Genomic DNA, 22,275 nt, shown 5'->3' with positions numbered 1-22,275 from the left:
TGTAAGGACTACATCTAACTCATTTTTGAATCTATTTAGTGAATTGGCCTCAACAACTTTCTGTGGTAGAGAATTCCACAGGTTCGCCACTCTCTGGGTGAAGAAGTTTCTCCTCATCTCGGTCCTAAATGGCTTATTCCTTATCCTTAGAAGGTGACCCCTGGTTCTGGACTTCCCCAACATTGGGAACATTCTTCCTGCATCTAAACTGTCTAAACCCATCAGAATTTTAAACGTTTCTATGAGGTCCCCTCTCATTCTTCAGAACACCAGTGAATACAAGCCCAGTTGATCCAGTCTTTCTTGATCGGTCAGTCCCGCCATCCCTGGAATCAGTCTGGTAAACCATCGCTGCACTCCCTCAATAGCAAGAATGTCCTTCCTCAGGTTTGGAGACCAAAACTGTCCACAATACTCCAGGTGTGGCCTCACCAATGCCCTGTACAACTGCAGCAACACATCCCTGCCCCTGTACTCAAATCACCTCACTATGAAGGCCAACATGCCATTTGCTTTCTTAACCGCCTGATGTACCTGCATGCCAACCTTCAATGACTGATGTACCATGACACCCAGGTCTCGTTGCACCTCCCCTTTTCCTAATCTGTCACCATTCAGATAATAGTCTGCCTCTCTGTTTTTACCACCAAAGTGGATAACCTCACATTTATCCACATTATACTTAATCTGCCATGCATTTGCCCACTCACCTAACGTATCCAAGTCGCTCTGCAGCCTCATAGCATCCTCCTCACAGCTCACACTGCCACCGAACTTAGTGTCATCCGCAAATTTGGAGATACTACATTTAATCCCCTCGTCCAAATCATTAATGTACAATGTAAACAGCTGGGGCCCCAGCACAGAACCTTCCCTCCCTCCCCCTTCCTCCCTCCCTCCCTCTTCCTCCCTCCCTCCCTCTTCCTCCCTCCCTCTGCCCCGCTCCCGCTCCCTCCCTCTGCCCCGCTCCCGCTCCCTCCCTCTGCCCCGCTCCCGCTCCCTCCCTCTGCCCTGCTCCCTCCCTCCTGCCCAGCTCCCTCGCTCTGCCGCGCTCTCTGATGTTACCCCGCACAAAGATGCCACATTTTTTCCTCTTTACTCCGCTGACTTGAACGGCGTTATGACCACGGGATTAGAATTATATCCCATGTGTTAGTCCTAGTGCAGCTGATAGTGGTGTTGATGCTGCTGGGAGACTGTGCAGGCAGATACAAGTAACCCCAGACCTGCTGTACTGCGGCACTTTGCAATCTTTCTCCATTTAAATAATAACTTGCTCCTAGACATCTTACTGCAATTATATAGGACCCTGGTGAGACTACACCTGGAGTACTGTATACCGTTTTGATTGCTTACCTAAGGAAGGATGTACTTACCATTGAGGGTAGCAATGAAGGTTCGCCAGACTGATTCCTGGGATGGGGGAATTGTCCTGTGAGGAGAGATTGAGTAGACTAGGCCTATATTCTGTACAGGTTAGAAGAATGGCAGGTGATCTAATTTTAAAACATACACAATTCTGATAGGATTTGACAGTGTAGATCAGGGGTGTCAAACATACGGCCCGCAGGCCGGACACGATCCCGCAAGCCCCTTCCTCTGGCCGCCACGTGTTTTAATTTATATAACCCCTCCTCCCCCCAGCCTTTATCTTTTGCTTGCTGAATTTGTCGGCCGTCAAGGAACAGGAGGAGGGCGACGGAGGCATGAGGAAGGTCAGTCGGTGTCCACGGGGAGCAATTCTGGGACAACGGGGGCTCTCACACGGACTGTCAATGGGAGATAAGCTTTGAGTGAGGCAGTGAGTAGATAAATACCGAGAGAGAGGTGGAGGAGTGTCGCTGGAACTCCAGGTGATGTAACAGATGATGGGGGTCAGTGCAGGGTAGGTAGTGAGGGGGTTGTGTTCCTGCACTTCTCCCCCATCCTCGGCCCCAGCGAGGTGCTGATTTTAAAATTCTCAGCGTCCTGTTCAAACCCCTCGATGGCTCCGCCCTCCCTATCTCTGTAATCTCCTCCAGCCTCTACACCCCTCCCTATCTCTGTAACCTCCTCCGGCCCCTACACCCCTCCCTATCTCCGTAACTCCTCCAGCCCTGCATCCCTCCCTGTCTCTGTAACATCCTTCAGCCCTACACCCCTCCCTATCTCTATAATCTCCTACAGCCCTACACCCCTCCCTATCTCTCTAACCTTGTTAGGGTTAACTTCAAAACACCACTAGGATTCTGTGAGACTTGAAGTAAATGCAGGTTTTATTAATACAAGCCGGCAGGGGAGCTATCCTTGAAGGAATGCTCGAAGATACTGCCAGAGACATCTTACATTATACAGTTTCAGATTATAGCATTACGTCATTAAACAAGTTACAATTAATACATGCTGATTGATTAATACAGGATTGATTGGTACAGCGCTTCCTCCAATCTGGCTTCTATATGCCTTAATTGGTAATTCCAAATACATGTTGTTATGATTATTTTGAATTAACTCTTATCTTGTTATACAATTCAAATTCTATGTTATCTGTGTCCGTGCCCAGCTCCCAAGGCCTTTGGTCTATGAATTGGAACACTGCTCCTCTGTGGATGGCATCCCACACACACTTACCACAGTCTGAAAAACAGGCTGTGGGTTCCATTTTAAAAACCTGTTAACTCCATTTTAAAACATCGCCATTATTATTATTAATTGTAATTACAATTTGTAATCTGCCCTTTCAGTCCCTCCTGTTGCTCCCTGATTATTTCTAAATAATCAGCTGGCCACATATATGTTCTGAGTCATCTGCTGGAAATGGTGATAGCAAGTCCCTTTCCCTGGACTCGCTTGTAGTTCCATCTTTTATGGAGTCTTTACATACTACCCCTGACCATTTCCCTGGGATATTGGCACGCCACTGATATTTCTTTGTGTACATACAGTGCATAAGCTCGGGGGTCTTGGTTGTTTCCCTAACGCATTACAAAGTCATTCGCATCCCTATCATGCCTACATTACATAATTAATGAGGCTGTTTGCTGTTCGGCTATAACCATGTGGTTGTATATCTCTCTGATCTTACACATCAGATATACTTGGATCACGATACATATCCCTAAATCTACCATTATTTCCACAATTGAATGCCACATCAATTTGAGGACCACGTAGACTTTAGGTGACCAGCCCTTAAAAATATCCCACCATGAACAACAATTTTCCTTTCCCTGCCTTATCCTCTCTTGATTCGTTTGTGTCCCGCCTCGGTTTCGTTGATCAGGCGATAGGATTGTGACACTCACGACTCAGATCAGGTATTCATGCCGTCTTTTTGTTTGATTAACCCTCTTTGGATCTAGCAAAGGTTTTCTGTGTTCTTGGTTACGGGCCTTGGCCAACCTTTTCTTTCTGCGTCTCTTGTATCTGCCTGCACAGTCTCCCAGGAGCATCAACACCACTATCAGCTGCACTAGGACTAACACATGGGATATAATTCTAATCCCTATCTTGTAACTTTGCTCGGGTAAGCCTCGCCTGTCTTTGCACTTGTTACATAACATCACCAACCAACTCAAAGCTATTACTATCTTACTGCCACTAGGGTATGTGAAAGGATCGTTATCCAGGGACATAGAATCTCAAGCACCAAGGCGGGATTTTCAGGTCATCCTTTAGTCCAGTTCTTTTGCTTTATCCTTCAGTTTTTAATATCTTTTAACGTTATTTCTTGAGCTCAGTTAAATCTTCAAGTCACAGGGGAATTGATTGTGCTTGCTCTTCCATGTAAACATCAATATCTTGCTTAATCTCACCGCTTATATTTCATGTCATTTTCTTCCTGGCATGTCATGCGTGCTCTTCCCACTGCCACCGACAGTCTTGGAGTAACATAAGTTCACAGGCTAGTTACCACACCATATTCTCCTCACACTTGATAGTTGTAATGTGTGGGTTCGGTTCGGGCAGAGTTTATTCCAATGACACATCCTTCCGTAGTATTTTCAAACCCGCTGCTATCCTTGCTCCCATCTCCCACTGGGTGAGGGCCTATAGTTAGGCTTCCCCTCTCCGGCACATGGATAAAGATATTCCCCTTATATTTCCATTCGTTTTGATCTCATACTGGTCCATCACGGATGTACTCTTCCCCTCGTATTATGTTTGTTTCTCCTCACATCCTCCTGTAACCACATACACCCTTGTCATTCCTTTCAAAAAGGGCCACATTACAGCTAAAGTCAGAGGAACAAAGTGTGTTAAAAAGAAAAGCCTTAAGGCTCTGTGCCTCAATGCGAGGAGTATTCGTAATAAAGTGGACGAATTAACTGCACAGGCAGCAATTAACGAATATGATATAATTGGCACCACGGAGACATGGCTGTCCTAAGGCTGTGTCCCCTGGTTCTGGACTTCACCAACATCGGGAACAAGCTACCTGCATCTAACCTGTCCCGTCCCGACAGAATCTTTATGTTTCTATGAAATCCCCTCTCATCCTTCTAAACTCCAATGTATAAAAACCCAGTTGATCCAGTCTCTCCTCATATGACAGCCCAGCCATCCCGGGATTCAGTCTGGTGAACCTTCGCTGCACTCCCTCAATAGCAAGAACGTCCTTCCTCAGATTAGGAGACCAAAACTTCCAATGAGGCCTCACCAAGGCCCTGTGCAACTGTAGTAAGAATCTGTTGAATCTGCATTTTACTGTAACTCGATGACATTCTGAACCGATAAAGAAATGTATCTGTGTCTTTCAGTCTCTGCCTCACTCTCTACCTCTGTCTCTTTAGAGATCTGTGCATGTGTTTCCGTGTTAGAGTCCTTGTCTCCCTCACTCTGCCTCTCTCTGACTCACTCCGTCTCTCTCTGTTTCTTTGTTTCTTTCTGTCTCTCAATCTGCCCGTGTCTTTCTCACAGTGTCCAGTTAAATTACAATGGGATTCTCTCAGTCTCTCTGTCTCTCTGTCTCTCGCTTTCCCATCATCACTGTCTGTCTATGTCTCTGCCTCTGCCTGTCTGTCTCTCTTTACCTGTCTCTGCTTGACCCTGTCTCGAAACTGTTGAGTATTTCCATCATTTTATGTTTCTCTCTCTCTCTCTCTCTCTCTCTCTCTCTCTCTCTCTCTCTCTCTCTCTCTCTCTCTCTCTCTCTCTCTCTCTCTCTATCTCTCTATCTCTCTCTCTCTCTATCTCTCTCTCTCTCTATCTCTCTATCTCTCTATCTCTATCTCTCTATCTCTCTCTCTCTCTATCTCTATCTCTCTCTCTATCTCTCTCTCTATCTCTATCTCTCTCTCTATCTCTCTCTCTATCTCTATCTCTCTCTCTATCTCTATCTCTCTCTCTATCTCTCTCTCTCTATTTCTCTATTTCTCTCTCTCTCTCTCTCTCTCTCTATCTCTATCTCTATCTCTATCTCGCTCTCTCTTTGTCGCTCTCTTTGTCTCTGGCTTTCCATCACTATTTGCCTCCCTCTCTTTATGGAGCACACACACACACATCTCTGTGTATGTGTGTGTTTGAGACATTGTCTCACTCAGTCTGCCTATCCCTCTCAGTCTCACATTTGCTCTCCCTCTATTTCTCTCGCTCGCTGTCTGTCTCTCCCTGTTTCTCTGTTTGTGTCTGTCTCTCAATGAGTCTGTCTCTTTCTCATGGTGTCCAGTTCTTTTCACAGCTCGATTCCTGCTGTCTCAAAATCTACACCCGTCAGTACCTCTTAAGTATAGTCGTGAGTAACCCCGCCTGTCACGCGGGAGGAAGCATTTTCAGAACGTAGAATTGTACTTCTGTTATTCAGTATAGATTCATATTAAAAGTTCCAGAGCAACATAGAAGAGTAAAAATACAGCATGAGGAGATTGGCTCTTCCAAATTTTTAGGAAATGGTTACTTTTTCAGTACTCTGTGGCGTTCTGAAGCAGAGAGAGGGATGATTGAGTATTATCTGAGTAACATTTAATTCGGCAGCAATCCAGTAGTCGTGGCCGAGTGGTTAGGGCAATGGACTAGAAACCCATTGCTGTTTTCCCGCGCAGGTTTGAATCCTGCCGACTACGGATCTCAGGATTTTTCATTCCATTTCACAATTTAACCAGATCCCTGCAAAACTGATCTTGAGATAGATGGAATAACGTCCCACACCTTTCAACACTGACATTTTTTTCTAATTTTCATTAATCTGCAATATTCACGATACATAGGGAGAGAAAAACGCAAAAATCAGCCGAATTAGCGACAGTGATTCAGCCTGTCTATCCCTCTATATGTCTAAGGCACTCTGTGCATGTCCGTTGGTGCGTGTATATTTTTGGTTATGTTTGTGTGTGTCTCTGTGTCTGTCTATCTGTATAGTATGTCACTGTGTTTGTGCAACTGTCTGTAGATATCATCACCATGAATCTGGTATGCCCTGGAACTTTTAAAAAAAGACTTGGGGAAAATAATACGGTTGTGCCATTTGATATCGACTTTGGATCAGCGGCAGCATTTTCGACTTCAAGTCCCACTCCTGAGACTTGAGCATATAATCTTGGCTGACACTCAAGTGCAGTATTTGGGGAATTTTGTATTGTTGAAGCTGTTGACTTTCGGATGAAATGTAAAATGGAAGCTCCGTCTGCTCTCTCGGGTGAATGTGAATGTACCCACAGCATTGTTCGAAAAAGAATATGAGTTGCCTCCGTGTCAATATTACTGGAAATGCTCACTGAAAACCTGTGTGTATGCGTGTGTCCGTGAGGGTGGAGCTCAAGCCCAGATTTCCACAGAGACAGAATGTGAAGGTTCCCAAGTCCAGAATGGCCGAGTGTATAAGTCGTTGCATTTAGGATCTAATGGGTTTATACCCGCGTGCGTTCGAACCCCTCTTCTGGTAACACTTTAATTTAAACCAATTTTCTCCCATCCTGCCCAGTGACACCCGAATGCCTTCTGTTGAATCTGAAACTCTGTCACACTCTCAACTGACAAAGAAATGGTATTGTGTATCTTTGCCTCTCACTCTCTGTCTTTGGAGAGCTCTGTATATCTTTATGTGTTTGAGTCTCTGTCACTCTCTGACTCACTCTGTCTGAGGACCGACAAGCTGAATTCATGGAGCTCGGAGTTAAATTAAAAAGTAGGACCTCGAAGGTCGCAAAGTCAGGATTGCTACCAGTGCCACCTGCTCGTCGGAGCAGGAATCGCAGGAGAGCTCAGATGAATACGTGGCTTGAAGTGTGGTGCAGATGGGAGGGATTCAAGTTCCTGGCACTTTGGAAGCCGTTCTGGGGGAGGTGGGATCAGTACTAAATCGGACGGTCTGCACCTGGGCAGGATCAGAACCAATGTCCAAGGGGGAGTGTTTGCTCGTGTTGTTGGGGAGGGTTAAAAGTAATATGGCAGGACGACGGGAGACAGAGGGAAGTGGAATGGGCGCAGAAGCGAAAGAATAAAAGTAAAGGTGGAGGGCAGAGAAACCCACGGCAAAAATCAAATAGGGCCACTTTGCAGCAAAATTCTAAAGGGTCAAAGTGTGTTAAAATAACAAGCCTGAAGGCTCTGTGCATCATTGCGAGGAGTATTCGTAATAAAGTGGACGAATTAACTGCACAAGCAGCAATTAATGAATATGATATAATTGGCATCACGGAGACATGGCTCCAGGGTGACCAAAGCTGGGAACTCAACATTCAGGAAGCATAGACAGAAATGAAAAGGTGGTGGGGTAGCGTTGCTGGTTGAAGAGGAAATTAAGCCAATAATAAGGAACGACATTAGCTTGGATGATGTGGAACATGTATGGGTGGAACTGCGAAATACCAAAGGGAAGAAAACGCAAGAGGAGTTGCGTGCAGATCAGCAAACTGTAGTAGTGAGGTTGGGGACAGCATCAAACAAGAAATTAGGGATGCGTGCCATAAAGATACAGCAGCTATTCAAGGGCGACTTTACTCTACATGTAGATTGGGCTAACCATACAGAAAACAATACGGTAGACGAGGATTTCCTCGAGCGTATTAGGGATGGTTTTCTCGACCAATATGTCGAGGGACCATCTGGATGGCTGGCCATCCTAGACTGGCTGATGTGTAATGAGAAAGGACTAATTAGCAATCTTGTTGTGCGAGGCCCCTTGGGGAAGACTGATACCATAATATGGTCGAAATCTTTATTAAGGTGGCGAGTGACACAGTTAATTCAGAGACTAGGGTCCTGAACTTAGAAAAATTTAACTTCGATGGTATGAGACGTGAATTGGCTAGAATAGACTGGCGAATGGTACTTAAAGGGTTGACGGTGGATAGGCCATGGCAAACATTTAAAGATCACATGGATGAGCTTCAACAATTGTATTTCCGTGTCTGAAGTAAAAATAAAACGGGGAAGGTGGCTCAACCGTGGCTAACAAAGGAAATTAAGGATAGTGTTAAATCCAAGGAAGAGGCATATAAATTGGCCAGAAAAAGCCGCAACTTGAGGACTGGGAGACATTTAGAATTCAGCAGAGTAGGACAAAGGGTTTAATTAGGAGGGGAGAAATAGATTATGAGAGGAAGCTTGCTGGGAACATAATAAAGTTCTATAGATATGTGACGACAAAAAGATTAGAGAAGACAAACGTAGGTCCCTTGCAGTCAGATTCAGGTGAATTTATAATGGGGAACAAAGAAATGGTAGACCAGTTGAACAATTACTTTGGTTCTGTCTTCACGAAGGAAGACAAGCATAACCCTCCAGAAATACTAGGGCAACGAGGATGTAGCGAGAAGGAGGAACTGAATGAAATCCTTATGAGTCAGATAATTGTGTTTGGGAAATTGAAGGGATTGAAGACTGATAAATCCCCGGGGCCTGATAGTACTTAAGGAAGTGGCCCTCGAAATAGCGGATGCATTGGTGATTATTTTCCAAAAGTCTATCGACTCTAGATCAGTTTGTATGAACTGGAGGGTAGCTAATGTAACACCACCTTTTAAAAAAGAGGGGACATAGAAAACGGATAATTATAGACTGGTTAGCCTTACATCAGTAGTGGGGAAAATGTAGGAATCAATTAATAAAGATGAAATAGCAGTGCATTTGGAAAGCAGTGACAGGATCGGTCCAATCGGCAAGAATTTATGAAAGGGAAATCAAGCTTGACTAATCTTCTGGAATTTATCGAGGATGTAACTAGTATAGTGGACAAGGGGAACCAGTGGATGTGGTGTATTTGGAGTTCCAAAAGGCTTTCAACAAGGTCCCACACATGTATTGGTGTGCAAAATTAAAGCACATGGTATTGGGGGTAATGTACTGACTAGGATAGAGAACCGGTTGGCAGACATGAAGCAGAGAATCGGGATAAACGGTTCATTTTCAGAAAAGCAGGCAGTGACTAGTGGGGTGCCGCAGGGCTCAGTGCTGGGACACCAGCTATTTACAATATACATTGATGATTTAGATGAAGGAATTGAGTGTAATATCTTCAAGTTTGCAGATGATACTAACAGGGGTGGCGGCGTGAACTGTGAGGAGGATGCTAAGAGGCTGCAGGATGACATGGACAGGTTAGGTGAGAGGGCAAATGCATGGCAGATGCAGTGTAATGTGGATAAATGTGAGGCTATCATTTTTGGTGGCAAAAACACGAAGGCAGAATATTATCTGTATGGCGGCAGATTCGGAAAAGGGGAGGTGCAACGGGAGCTGCGTGTCATGGTACATCAGTCATTGAAAGTTGGCATGCATTTACAGCAGGCGGTGAAGAAGGCAAATGGTATGTTGGCCTTCATAGCTAGGGGATTTGAGTATAGGAGCACGGAGGTCTTACTGCAGTTGTACAGGGCCTTTGTGAGACCTCACCTGGAGTATTGTGTTCAGTTTTGGTCTCGTAATCTGAGAAAGGACTTTCTTGCTATTGAGGAAGTGCAGCGAAGGTTCACCAAACTGATTCCCGGGATGGAAGGACTAACATATGAGAAGAGACTAGATCGACTGGGCCTGTAGTCACTGGAGTTTAGAAGGATGAGAGGGGATCTCATAGAAACATAAAAAATTCTGACGGGACTTGACAGGTTAGATGCAGCATACTGTTCCCATGTTGGGGAAGTCCAGAACTCGGGGACACAGTCTAAGGATAAGGGGCAGGCCATTTAGGACCGAGATGAGGAGAAACTTCTTCACTCTGAGAGATGTTAACCTGTGGAATTCTCTATCGCAGAGAGTTGTTGATGCCAGTTCATTGGATATATTCAAGAGGGAATTAGATATGGACATTATGGCTAAAGGCACCAAGAGGTATGGAGAGAAAGCAGCAAAAGGATACTGAGGTGAATGATTAGTCATGATCTTATTGAATGGTGGTGCAGACTCGAAGGCCCGAATGCCCAACTCCTGCACCTATTTTCTAAGTTTCTAGGTTTCTTTGTTTGTCTCTGTCTGTCAATCTGTCTCTTTCTTTCTCACGGTGACAAAGGTCTGCTCCAATGGGATTCTCGCATTCTCCCTGTCTATTTGGCTCGCTCTTTCCCATCATCCCTCTCTGTCTGACTGTTGCTCTCTTTCCCATCGTCTCTCTCTATCTGTCTCTGTCTCTGTCTGTTTGTCTTTCTTTGCTTGTCTCTGTTAGTCCCTGTCTCTAATCTGATAAGTATTTCCATCATTTTCTGGTTTTGTCTCTATCTCTCTCTTACGATCTGTCTTTATCATTCTCTTTCTCTCACTCTTTCCCTCTCTCTCTTAATAGATCACACACGCACATCTCTGTATATGTATATGTTTGAGTCTTTTTCTCACTCAGTCTGCCTCTCCTCCTCAGTTTCTCACTTTCTGTCTCTCGTTGTCTCTATCTCGCCATCTGTCTCTCCCTGTTTGTCGGTTTGACTCTGTCATAGCGGAACCATGGACAGTCATTTTCCAACATTCCATTGACTCTGGATCAGTTCCTATCGACTGAAGGGTAGCCAATGTAACACCACTTTTTAAAAAAGGAGGGAGAGAGAAAACAGGGAATTTTGACCGGTCAGCCTGAGATCAGTAGTGGGTAAAATGATGGAATCAATTATTAAGGATGTCATAGCAGCGCATTTCGAAAGAGGTGACATGATAGGTCCAAGTCAGCATGGATTTGTGAAAGGGAAAGCATGCTTGACAAATCTTCTGGAATTTTTGAGGATGTTTCCAGTAGAGTGGACAAGGGAGAACCAGTTGATGTGGTATATTTGGACTTTCAGAAGGCTTTCGACAAGGTACCACACAAGAGATTAATGTGCAAAGTTAAAGCACATGGGATTGGGGGTAGTGTGCTGACATAGATTGAGAACTGGTTGTCAGACAGGAAGCAAAGAGTAGGAGTAAATGGATACTTTTCAGAATGGCAGGCAGTGACTAGTGGGGTACCGCAAGGTTCTGTGCTGGGGCCCCAGCTGTTCACATTGTACATGAATGATTTGGACGAGGGGATTAAATGTAGTATCTCCAAATTTGCGGATGACACTAAGTTGGGTGGCAGTGTGAGCAGCGAGGAGGATGCTATGAGGCTGCAGAGTGACTTGGATAGGTTAGGTGAGTGGGCAAATGCATGGCAGATTAATTATAATGTGGATAAATGTGAGGTGATCCCCTTGGTGGTAAAAACAGAGAGACAGACTATTATCTGAATTGTGACAGATTAGGAAAAGGGGAGGTGCAACGAGACCTGGGTGTCATGGTACATCAGTCATTGAAGGTTGGCATGCAGGTACAGCGGGCAGTTAAGAAAGCAAATGGCATGTTGGTCTTCATAGCGAGGGGATTTGAGTACAGGGGCAGGGAGGTGTTGCTACAGTTGTACAGAGCCTTGGTGAGGCCACACCTGGAGTATTGTGTACAGTTTTGGTCTCCTAACTTGAGGAAGTACATTCTTGCTATTGAGGGAGTACAGCGAATGTTCACCAGACTGATTCCCGCGATGGAGGGACTGACATATCAGAAAGACTGGATCAACTGGGCTGGTATTCACTGGAGTTCAGAAGAATGAAAGGGGATCTCATAGAAACGTTTAAAATTCTGACGGGTTTAGACAGGTTAGATGCAGGAAGAATGTTCCCAATGTTGGGGAAGTCCAGAACCAGGGGTCACAGTCTCAGGATAAGGGGCAAGCCACTTTCGACAGAGATGAGGAGAAACGTCTTCACTCAGAGTGGTGAACCTGTGGAATTCTCGACCACAGAAAGTTGTTGAGGCCAATTTACTAAATGTATTCAAAAAGGAGTTAGATGGGGGATCAAGGGGAATGGCAAGAAAGCAGGAATGGTGTAATTAAATTGCATGTTCAGCCATGAACTCATTGAATGGCGGTGCAGCTCGAAAGGCCTAATAACCTACTCCTGCACCTATTTTCTATGTTTCTATGTTTCTATGTCATTCAATGTATCTGTCGACTTCTCATGGTGTCCAGTTCTGTTCATAGCTTGATTCCTGCTCTGACAAAACTGATATTCGTCAGTTCCTCGTTAGTAGAGTATTACGCATCCTCGCCTCTCACGCGGTGAGGCAGTTTTTTCAAAATGTTGAATTTTACTTCTGTTTCTTGGTAGAGATTCATGTTAAAACGTTCCATAGCAATATAGAACAGTAAAAATACAGGTAGAGGAGATTGCCTCTTCCAGATTTTCAGCAAACGGAGACTTTTGCAGGATTCTCTGGCCGTCTGCTGCATAGAGATGGATGACTGAGTTTTTTCTGAGAAACTTTTAAGACAGCAGAGAAGCACTATCCGTGGTCGAATGGTTACGATGATGGATTTGAAACCGCTTGGATTTTCACTGCCCTGGTTCGAATCCTGCCCACTACGATTCTCAGCACTTTTCATTCCATTTCACAATTTAACGAGATCTCGTCAAAACTGATCCTGAGATAGATGGAAGAACGTCCCACACCTTTCAACGCTGACATTTTTTCTCATTTATATTAATCTGCAATATTCACGATACATACGGATAGAAAAACGCAAAAATCAGTCAAAGTTGCGACAGTGATTCAGCCTGTCTATCCCTCGAAATGTCTAAGGCATCTGTGCATGTCCGTTGGTGTGTGTAATTGTTTGGTTATATATGTGTGTGTGTCTCTGTCTGTCTATCTGTATATACGTCTCTGTGTATGTGCAACTGTCTGTGGAAATCATCGCCATGAATTTGGTATGTCCTGGTACTTACAAAAAAGACTTGGGGAAAATAATACGGTGGTGAACTTTTGTATTGGCTTTGGTTCAGTGACAGCATTCGCGACTGAATCAGGAGTTTGTGTGTTCAAGCCTCACGTTTGAAACTTGAGCATATAATCTTGGCTAACACTCAAGTGCACCACTTAGGGAATTTTGCATTGTTGAAGCTGTTGACTTTTGGATGAAATGTAAAATTGAAGCTCCGTCTGCACCCTCGGGTGGATGTGAAAGGTCCCAGAGCATTACTCGAAAAAGAATAGGAGAGTTGCCTCCGTGTCAATGTGACGAAAAATGTTCGTAAATGCTCACTGAAAGCCTCTGTGTGTGTGTGTGTATGTGGGTTTGGGGTTGAAGCCCAGGTTCTCACATGCACACATAGACAGAATCCAGATGCTGACAGTACCAGGATGGCCGAGTGGTTAAGACATTTGCTTTAAAATTCAATGGGTTTTTCCCGCGTGAGTTCGTATTCCACTCCTGCTGTCTCTTTAATTTAACACGGATTTCCTCCCATTCTGATCAGTGATATCTGTTGAATCTGCAATTGTTTGTAACGATGTGACACTCTGAGCCGATAATGAAATTAAATTGTGAAATGTATCTGTGTCGCTCGGTCTCTGCCTCTCTCTCTCTTTCGAGAGCTGTGAATGTGTTTCGATGTTTGAGTCTTGGTCTCACTCTGACTGTCCCAGTTTCTCTGTTTGTCTCTGTCTCTCAAATTGTCTCTTTCTCACGGTGTCCACTTCGGTTCAAAGTGGAATTCTCTTTGTCTGACCCGCTGTCCGTTTCCCATCATTTCGGACTGTCCATGTCTTTGCTTGTCTCTGTTAGTCCCTGTCTCTAACCTGATAAGTATTTCCATCGTTTTCTGTTTTTGTCTCTATCTGTCTCTCTCTTTGTCACTGTCTTTATCATTGTCTTTCTCTCACTCTTTCCCTCTTTCTTTTAATAGATTACACACACACATCTCTGTATATGTATGCGTTTGAGTCTTTTTCTCACTCAGTCTGCCTCTCCTTCTCAGTCTCACACTTTGTGTCTCTCGTTGTCTCTATCTCGCTTTCTGTCTCTCACTGTTTGTCGGTGTGTCTCTGTCTCTCAATGTGCCTGTCGACTTCTCATGGTGTCCAGTTCTGTTCACAGCTCGATTCCTGCTCTGACAGAGCTAATCAGCCTCAATTCATCGTTAGTATAGTGGTGCGTATCCTTGCCTATTACGTGGGATACTGGGGTTCAATTCCTGACCGCGTGGCAGTTTTTTCAAAACGTAGAATTTTACTTCTGTTTCTTGGTAGAGATTCATGTTAAAAAGTTCCAGAGCAAGATAGAACAGTAAAAATAATGGTAGAGGAGATTGCGTCTTCCAGACTTTTAGCAAACGGAGACTTTTTCAGGATTCTTTGGCCGTCTGCTGCATAGAGATGGATGACTGAGTTTTTTCTGAGTAACGTTTTCGAAGGCCCAGATGCAGTAGTCGTGGCCGAGTGGTTAAGGCGCTGGACTCGAAATCCATTGGCTTTTCTGGCGCAGCTTCAAATTCTGCTAACTACAGATCTCAGCATTTCACATTCCATTTCACAATTGAACCCGGTCTCTGCAAAACTGATACTGGGATCGATGGAATAACGTCCCACACCTTTCAACACTGACATTTATTCTCATTTTTATTAATCTGCAATATTCAGGATACATACGGAGAGAAATACGCAACAATCAATTAAAGTTACGACAGTGATTCAGCCTGTCTATCCCTGATTGATAGCCACGGTTGAGCCACCTTCCCTTTTTTATTTTTATGCCAGACAGGAATGTACAATTGTTGTAGTTCATCCATGTGGTCTCTTAATGTCTGCCATTGCCAATCCACAGTCATCCCCTTAAGTATCATTCGCCAATCTATCCTGGCCAATTCACGCCTCATACCTTCAAAGATACCCTTCTTTAACTTCTGGACCAAGATCTCTGAATTAACTGTTTTATACTCCATCCTAATGCAAAATTCCACCATATTATGGTCACTCTTCCCCAAGGGGCCTCGCACAACGAGATTGCTAATTCATCCTCTCTCATTGCACAACACCCAGTCTAAGATGGCCTCCCTCCTAGTTGGTTCCTCGACATATTGGTCTAGAAAACCATCCCTTATGCACTCCAGGAAATCATCCTTCACCGTATTGCTTCCAGTTTGGTTAGCCCAATCTATGTGCATATTAAAGTCACCCATTCTAACTGCTGCACCTTTATTGCATGCACCCCTAATTTCCTGTTTGATGCCCTCCCCAACATCACAACTACTGTTTGGAGGTCTGTACACAACTCCCATTCACGTTTTTTGCCCTTTGGTGGTCTGCAGCTCTACCCATATAGATTCCACATCATCCAAGCTAATGTCCTTCCTAACTATTCCATTAATCTCCTCTTTAACCAGCAATGCTACCCCACCTCCTTTTCCTTTTATTCTATCCTTTAATTTAACACGGATTTCCTCCCATTCTGATCAGTGATCCCGGATTTTCATCTGTTGAATCTGCAATTTTCTGTAGGTATGTGACACTCTGAGCTGATAACGAAATGAAATTGTGAAATGTATCTGTGTCGCTCGGTCTCTGCCTCTCTCTCTCTTCAGAGAGCTGTGTATGTGTTTGTATGTTTGAGCCTTTGTCTCTCTCAGTCTGACTCACTCTGTCTGTCCCTGTTTCTCTGCTTATCTCTGTCTCTCAATCTGTCTCTTCCTCACGGTGTCCACTTCTGTTCCAAAGGGATTCTCTTAGACTCTTTGTCTGACTGGCTCTCTCTTTCCCATCATTTCGGTCTGTCCATCTCTTTGCCTGTCTCTAACCTGAAAAGTATTTCCATCATTTTCTGTTTTAGTCTCTATCTCTCTATCTCTACCTGTCTCTCTCCTTGTCACTGTCTTTATCATTTTCTTTTTCTCACTCTTTCCCTTTCTCTCTTAATAGATCACACACACACATGTCTGTATATGTTTGTGTTTGAGTCTTTTTCTCACTCAGTCTGCCTCTCTTTCTCAGTCTCACACTTTCTGTCTATCGTTGTCTCTATCTCGCTGTCTGTCTCTCCCTGTTTGTCGGTTTGTCTCCGTCTCTCAATCTGTCGACTTCTCATGGTGTCCAGTTCTGTTCACAGCTCGATTCCTGCTCTGACAGATCTGGTACCCATTAGTTTCTCGTTCGTTTAGTGGGTATATCCCGCCTGTTCCGCGAGAGACCGGGGTTCAATTCCCTGACGGGGAGGCAGTTGTTTCAAAATGTAGAATTTTACTTCTGTTTCTTGGAAGAGATTCATATTAAAAAGTTGCAGAGCAATATCGAGCTGTAAAAATACAGGTAAAGGAGATGGCCTCTTACAGAGTTTGAGCAGATGGAGACTTTTTCAGGAATCTTTGGCCGTCTGCTGCACAGAGATGGATGACTGAGTTTTTTCTGAGTAACGTTTACAAAAGGCAGCAACACAATAGTCGTGGCCGAGTTATTAAGGCGATGGACTAGCAATCTATTGGGGTTTTCCAGCGTAGGTTCGAATCCTGCCGACTATTTCTCAGCGTTTTTCATTCAATTTCACCAGGTCTCTGCCAAACTGATCCTGAGATCGATGGAATAACGTCCCACACCTTTCAACACTGACATTTTTTTCTCATGTTTATTAATCAGCAATATTTACGATACATCCGTTTAAAAAATCGCAAAAATCAGTCAAAGTTACGACAGTGATTCAGCTTGTCTATCCCTCGAGATGTCTAAGGCATCTGTGCATGTCCGTTGGTGCGTGTATATTTTTGGTTATTTGTTTGTGTGTCTCTGTGTCTATCTATCTCTATATATATCTCGATGTATGTGCAACTGTCTGTGGAAATCATCACCATGAATTTGGTATGTCCTGGAACTTATAAAAAAAACTTGGGGAAAATAATACGGTTGTGAACTTTTGTATCGGCTTTGGTTCAGTAGCAGCATTCTCGCCTGAATTAGGTGTTTGTGTGTTCAAGTCGCACTCCTGAGACGTGAGCATATCATCTTGGCTAACACTCAAGTGCAGCATTTGGGGAATTTTGCAATGTTGAAGCTGTTGACTTTCGGATGAAATGTTAAATTAAACTCCGTCTGCACCCATGGGTGGATATGAAAGGTCCCATGGCATTACTCGAAAAAAAATAGGAGAGTTGCCCCCGTGTCAATATCACTAAAAATGTTCGTACATGCTCACTGGAAGCCGATGTGCATGTGTTTGTATGTGGGGTTGGGGTTGAAGCCCAGATGCTCACAGAGACAGAATGCAGGGTCTCACCGGACTAGGAAATCTGAGTGGTTAAGGCTTTGGACTTAAAATTCAATGGGTATTTTTCCGCGTGGGTTCGTACCCCACTCCTGGTATTTCTTTAATTTAACACGGATTTCCTCAAATTCTAATCAGTGATACCGGATTTCCATCGGTTGACTCAGCAATTTTATGTAACTATGTGACACTCTGAACCGATAATGAAATGAAATTGTGAAATGTATCTGTGTCGCTCGGTCTCTGCCTCTCTTTCTCTTCTGAGAGCTGTGTATGTTTTTGTATGTTTAAATCTTTGTATCTCTCAGTCTGACTCACTCTGTCTGTCCCTGTTTCTCTGTTTGTCTCTGACTCTCAATCTGTCTCTTTCTCACGGTGCCCACGTCTGTTCCAATGGGATTCTCTCAGATTATTTGTCTGACTGGCTCTCTCTTTCCCATCATTTCGGTCTGTCCATGTCTTTGCCTGTCTCTGTTAGTCCCTTCCTGTAACCTGAGAAGTATTTCCATCATTTTCTGTTTTAGTCTCTATCTCTCTCTCTCTGTCTGTTTTTCTCCTTGTCACTGACTGTATCATTGTCTTTCTCTCACTCTTACCCTCTCTCTCTTAATAGGTCACACATACACACATCACTGTATATATATATGTGTTTGAGTCTTTTTTCTTACTCAGTCTGCCTCTCCCTCTCAGTCTCAACTTTCTGTCTCTCTTTGTCTCTATCTCACTGTCTGTCTCTCCCTGTTTCGCTGTTTATCTCTGTCTCTCAATGTGTCTGTGTCCTCCTCACGGTGTCCAGTTCTGTTCCAATGGGATTCTCTCAGTCTCTCTGTCTGACTGTCTCTCGCTTTCCCATCATCTCAGTCTGTCTATGTCTCTGACTGTCTGTCTCTCTTTGCCTGTCTCTGTTAGTTCCTGTCTCTAACCTGCTGAGTGTTTCCATCATTTTCTGTTCATATCTCTGTCTCTTTCTCTATCTTTCTCTCTCTCTCTCTATCTGTCTCTCTCCTTGTCATTGTATTTATCACTGTCTTTCTCTCACTATTTCCCTCTCTCTCTTTATAGAGCACACAAATATATCTGTGTATATGTGTGTGTTTGAGGCTTTTTCTCACTCAGTCTGCCTCTCCTTCTCAGACTCACACTTTCTGTCTCTCGTTGTCTCTATCTCGCTGTCTGTCTCTCCCTGTTTGTCGGTTGGTCTCTGTCTCTCAATGTGTCTGTCGACTTCTCATGGTGTCCAGTTTTGATCACAGCTCGATTCTGGCTCTGACAGCATCCACCTCTGTCAATTCCTCGGTAGTATAGTGGTGAGTATCCCCACGTGTCACGCTGGAGAGCGGGGTTCAATTCCCTGACGAGAAGGCAGTTATCTCAATATGCAGAGTTTAACTTTTGTTTCTTGGCACAGATTCATGTTGAAAAATTCCAGAGCAATATGGAACAGTAAAAATACAACAAGAGCAGATTGCCTCTTCCAGATTTTTAGCTAACGGAGATTGTTTCAGGGTTCTGTGGCCGTCTGCTGCACAGAGATGGATGACTGAGTTTTATCTGAGTAACATTTAAATAGGTAGCTAACCAGTGGTCGTGGCCGAGTGGATAAGGTGATGGACTGCAAATCCATTGTGGTTTCCTGGCGCATATGCGAATCCTGTTGACTACGTATCTCAGCATTTTTCATTCCATTTCACAATTTAATCAAGTCCTGCAAAACTGATCCTGAGTTTGGTGGAATAACGTCCCACACATGTCAACGCTGACATTTTTTTTTCTTATTTTCATTAATCTGCAATATTCACGATACATAGGGATAGAAAAACACAAAAATCAACCAAATTAGCGACAGTGGTTCTGGCATTCTATCACTCTGTATGTCTAAGGCACTCTGTGCATGTCCGTCGGTGCGTGTATATTTCTGGTTTTGTGTGTGTGTGTGTGTCTCTGTGTCTGTCTCTCTGCATGTATGTCACTGTCTATGTGCAACTGTCTGTGGATATCATCACCATGAATTTGGTATGTCCTGGAACTTTTTAAAAATAATTGTGTAAAATAATACGGTTGTGAACTTAGGTATCGGCATTGGTTAAGTGGCAGCATTCTCGACTGAATCTGGAGGTTGTGTGTTCAAGTCCCACTCCTGAGACTTGAGCATATAATCTTGGCTGACACGCAAATGCAGTACGTGGCGAATTTTGCATTGTTGAAGCTGTTGACTTTCGGATGAAATGTTAAATTGAAGCTCCGTCTGCACCCTCGGGTGGATGTGAAAATTCGAAGAGCGTTAATCAGAGACATAGAAAAACAGAAAATAGGTGCAGGAGTAGGCCATTCTGCCCTTCGAGCCTGCACCACATTAAATGAGTTCATGGCTGGACATGCAACTTCAGTACCGCATTCCTGCTTTTTCGCCATACCCCTTATACCCCTAGTAGTAAGGACTACATCGAACTCCTTTTTGAATATATTTTGTGAATTGGCCTCAACAACTTCCTAATGTAGAGAATTCGACAGGTGCACCAGTCTCTGGGTGAAGAGGTTTCTCCTCATCTCGGTCCAAAATAGCTTACCCCTTATCCTTAGACTGTGACCCCTGGTTCTGGACTTCCCCAACATTGGGAACATTCTTCCTGCATTCAACCTGTCCAAACCCGTCAGAATTTTAAACGTTTCGATGAGATCCACTCTCATTCTTCTGAACTCCAGTGAATACAAGCCCAGTTGTACCAGTCTTTCTTGATATGTCAGTCCCGCCATCCCGGGAATCAGTCTGGTGAACCTTCGCTGCACTCCCTCAATAGCAAGAATGTCCTTCCTCAAGTTAGGGGAGACCAAAACTGTACACAATACTCCAGGTGTGGCCTCACCAAGGCCTGTACAACTGTGCCCCTGTAATCAAATCCCCTCACTGTGAAGGCCAAGATGCCATTTGCTTTCTTAACCGCCTGGTGTACCTGCATGCCAACCTTCAATGACTGATGTACCATGACACCCAGGTCTCGTTGCACCTCCCCTTTTCCTAATCTGCCATCATTCAGATAAAAGTCTGTCTCTCTGTTTTTACCACGAAAGTGGATAACCTCACATTTATCCACATTATACTTCATCTGCCATGCATTTTCCCACTCAACTAACCTATCCAAGTCATAGCATCCAACTCGCAGCTCACATTGCCACCCAACTTAGTGTCATCCGCAAATTTGGACATTCTACATTTAATCCCGTCGTCTGAATCATTAATGTACATTGTAAACAGCTCGGGCCCCAGCACAGAACCTTACGGTACCCCACTAGTCACTGCCTGCCATTCTGAAAAATACACATTTACTCCTACTCTTTGCTTCCTGTCTGACAACCAGTTCTCAATCCATGTCAGCACACTACCCCCAATCCCATGTGCTTTAACTTTGCACATTAATCTCTTGTGTGGTACCTTGTCGAAAGCCTTCTGAAAGTCCAAATACACCACATCAAATGGTTCCCTCTTGTCCACTCTACTGGAAACATCCTCAAAAAATTTAAGATTTGTCAAGCATGATTTCCCTTTCACAAATCCATGCTGACTTGGACCTATCATGTCACCATTTTCCAAATGCGCTGCTATGACATCCTTAATAATTGATTCCACTACCGATGTCAGGCTGACCGGCCTATAATTACCTGTTTTCTCTCTTCCTCCTTTTTCAAAAAGTGGTGTTACATTTGCTACCCTCCACTCGATAGGAACTGATCCAGAGTATATGGAATGTTGCAAAATGACTGTCAATGCATCCGCTATTTCCAAGGCCACCTCCTTAAATACTCTGCAGCCCATCAGACCCTGGAGATTTATCGGCCTTCAATCCCATCAATTTCCCCAACACAATTTCCCGATCAATAAAGATTTTCCTCAGTTCCTCCTTCTTACTCGACTCTCTAACGCCTTTTATATCCGGAAGGTTGTTTGTGTCCTCCTTAGTGAATACCGAACCAAAGTACTTGTTCAATTGGTCTGCCATATCTTTGTTCCCGGTTTTGACTTCCCCTGATTCTGACTGCAGGGGACCCACGTTTGACTTTAGTAACCTTTTTCTCTTTACATATCTGTAGAAACATAGAAACATAGAAATGTTCTCTGCAAGCTTCCTCTCGTACACTATTTTCCCTGCCCTAATCAAACCTTTTGTCCTGCTCTGCTGAGTTCTAAATTTCTCCCGGTCCCCTGGTTCGCTGCTATTTCTGGCCAATTTGTATGCCACTTCCTTGGCTTTAATACTACCCTGATTTCCCTTGATTGCCACGGTTGAGCCACCTTCCGTTTTTTTTTTATGCCAGACAGGGATGTACAATTGTTGTAGTTCATCCATGCGGTCTCTAAATGTCTGCCATTGCCCATCCACTCACAACCCCTTAAGTATCATTCGCCAATCTATCCTACCCAATTCACGCCTCATACCTTCAAAGTTACCCTTCTTTAAGTTCTGGACCATGGTCTCTGAATTAACTCTTTCATTCTCCATCCTAATGTAGAATTCCACCATATCATGGTCACTCTTCCACAAGGGGCCTCGCACAACGAGATTGCTAATTAATCCTCTCTCATTACACAACACCCAGTCTAAGATGGCCTCCCCCCTAGTTTGTTCCTCGACATATTGGCCTAGAAAACCATCCCTTATGCACTCCACGAAATCCTCCTCCACCGTATTGTTTCCAGTTGGGTTAGCCCAATCTATATGCATATTAAAGTCACCCATGATAACTGCTGCACCTTAATTGCATGCACCCCTAATTTCCTTTTTGATGCCCTCCCCAACATCACTACTACTGTTTGGAGGTCTGTACAGAACTCTCAC

At 44.1% G+C, this 22,275-nt stretch overlaps 1 non-coding gene across 1 annotated transcript; it reads left to right on the top strand.

Moving 5' to 3' along the window:
- Positions 1–16,624: 16,624 nt before the first annotated feature.
- On the top strand, positions 16,625–16,706 carry trnaa-agc (transfer RNA alanine (anticodon AGC)). Its single transcript has one exon. It is a non-coding gene; the product is annotated as a tRNA-Ala (tRNA).
- Positions 16,707–22,275: the final 5,569 nt, after the last annotated feature.

Source organism: Pristiophorus japonicus, unplaced genomic scaffold (genome assembly GCF_044704955.1).
Source record: "Pristiophorus japonicus isolate sPriJap1 unplaced genomic scaffold, sPriJap1.hap1 HAP1_SCAFFOLD_251, whole genome shotgun sequence".
Classification (NCBI taxonomy): Eukaryota; Metazoa; Chordata; class Chondrichthyes; family Pristiophoridae; genus Pristiophorus; species Pristiophorus japonicus.
The sequence above is the reverse complement of the archived record's forward strand: the minus strand, read 5'-3'. Positions and strand labels throughout refer to the sequence as shown.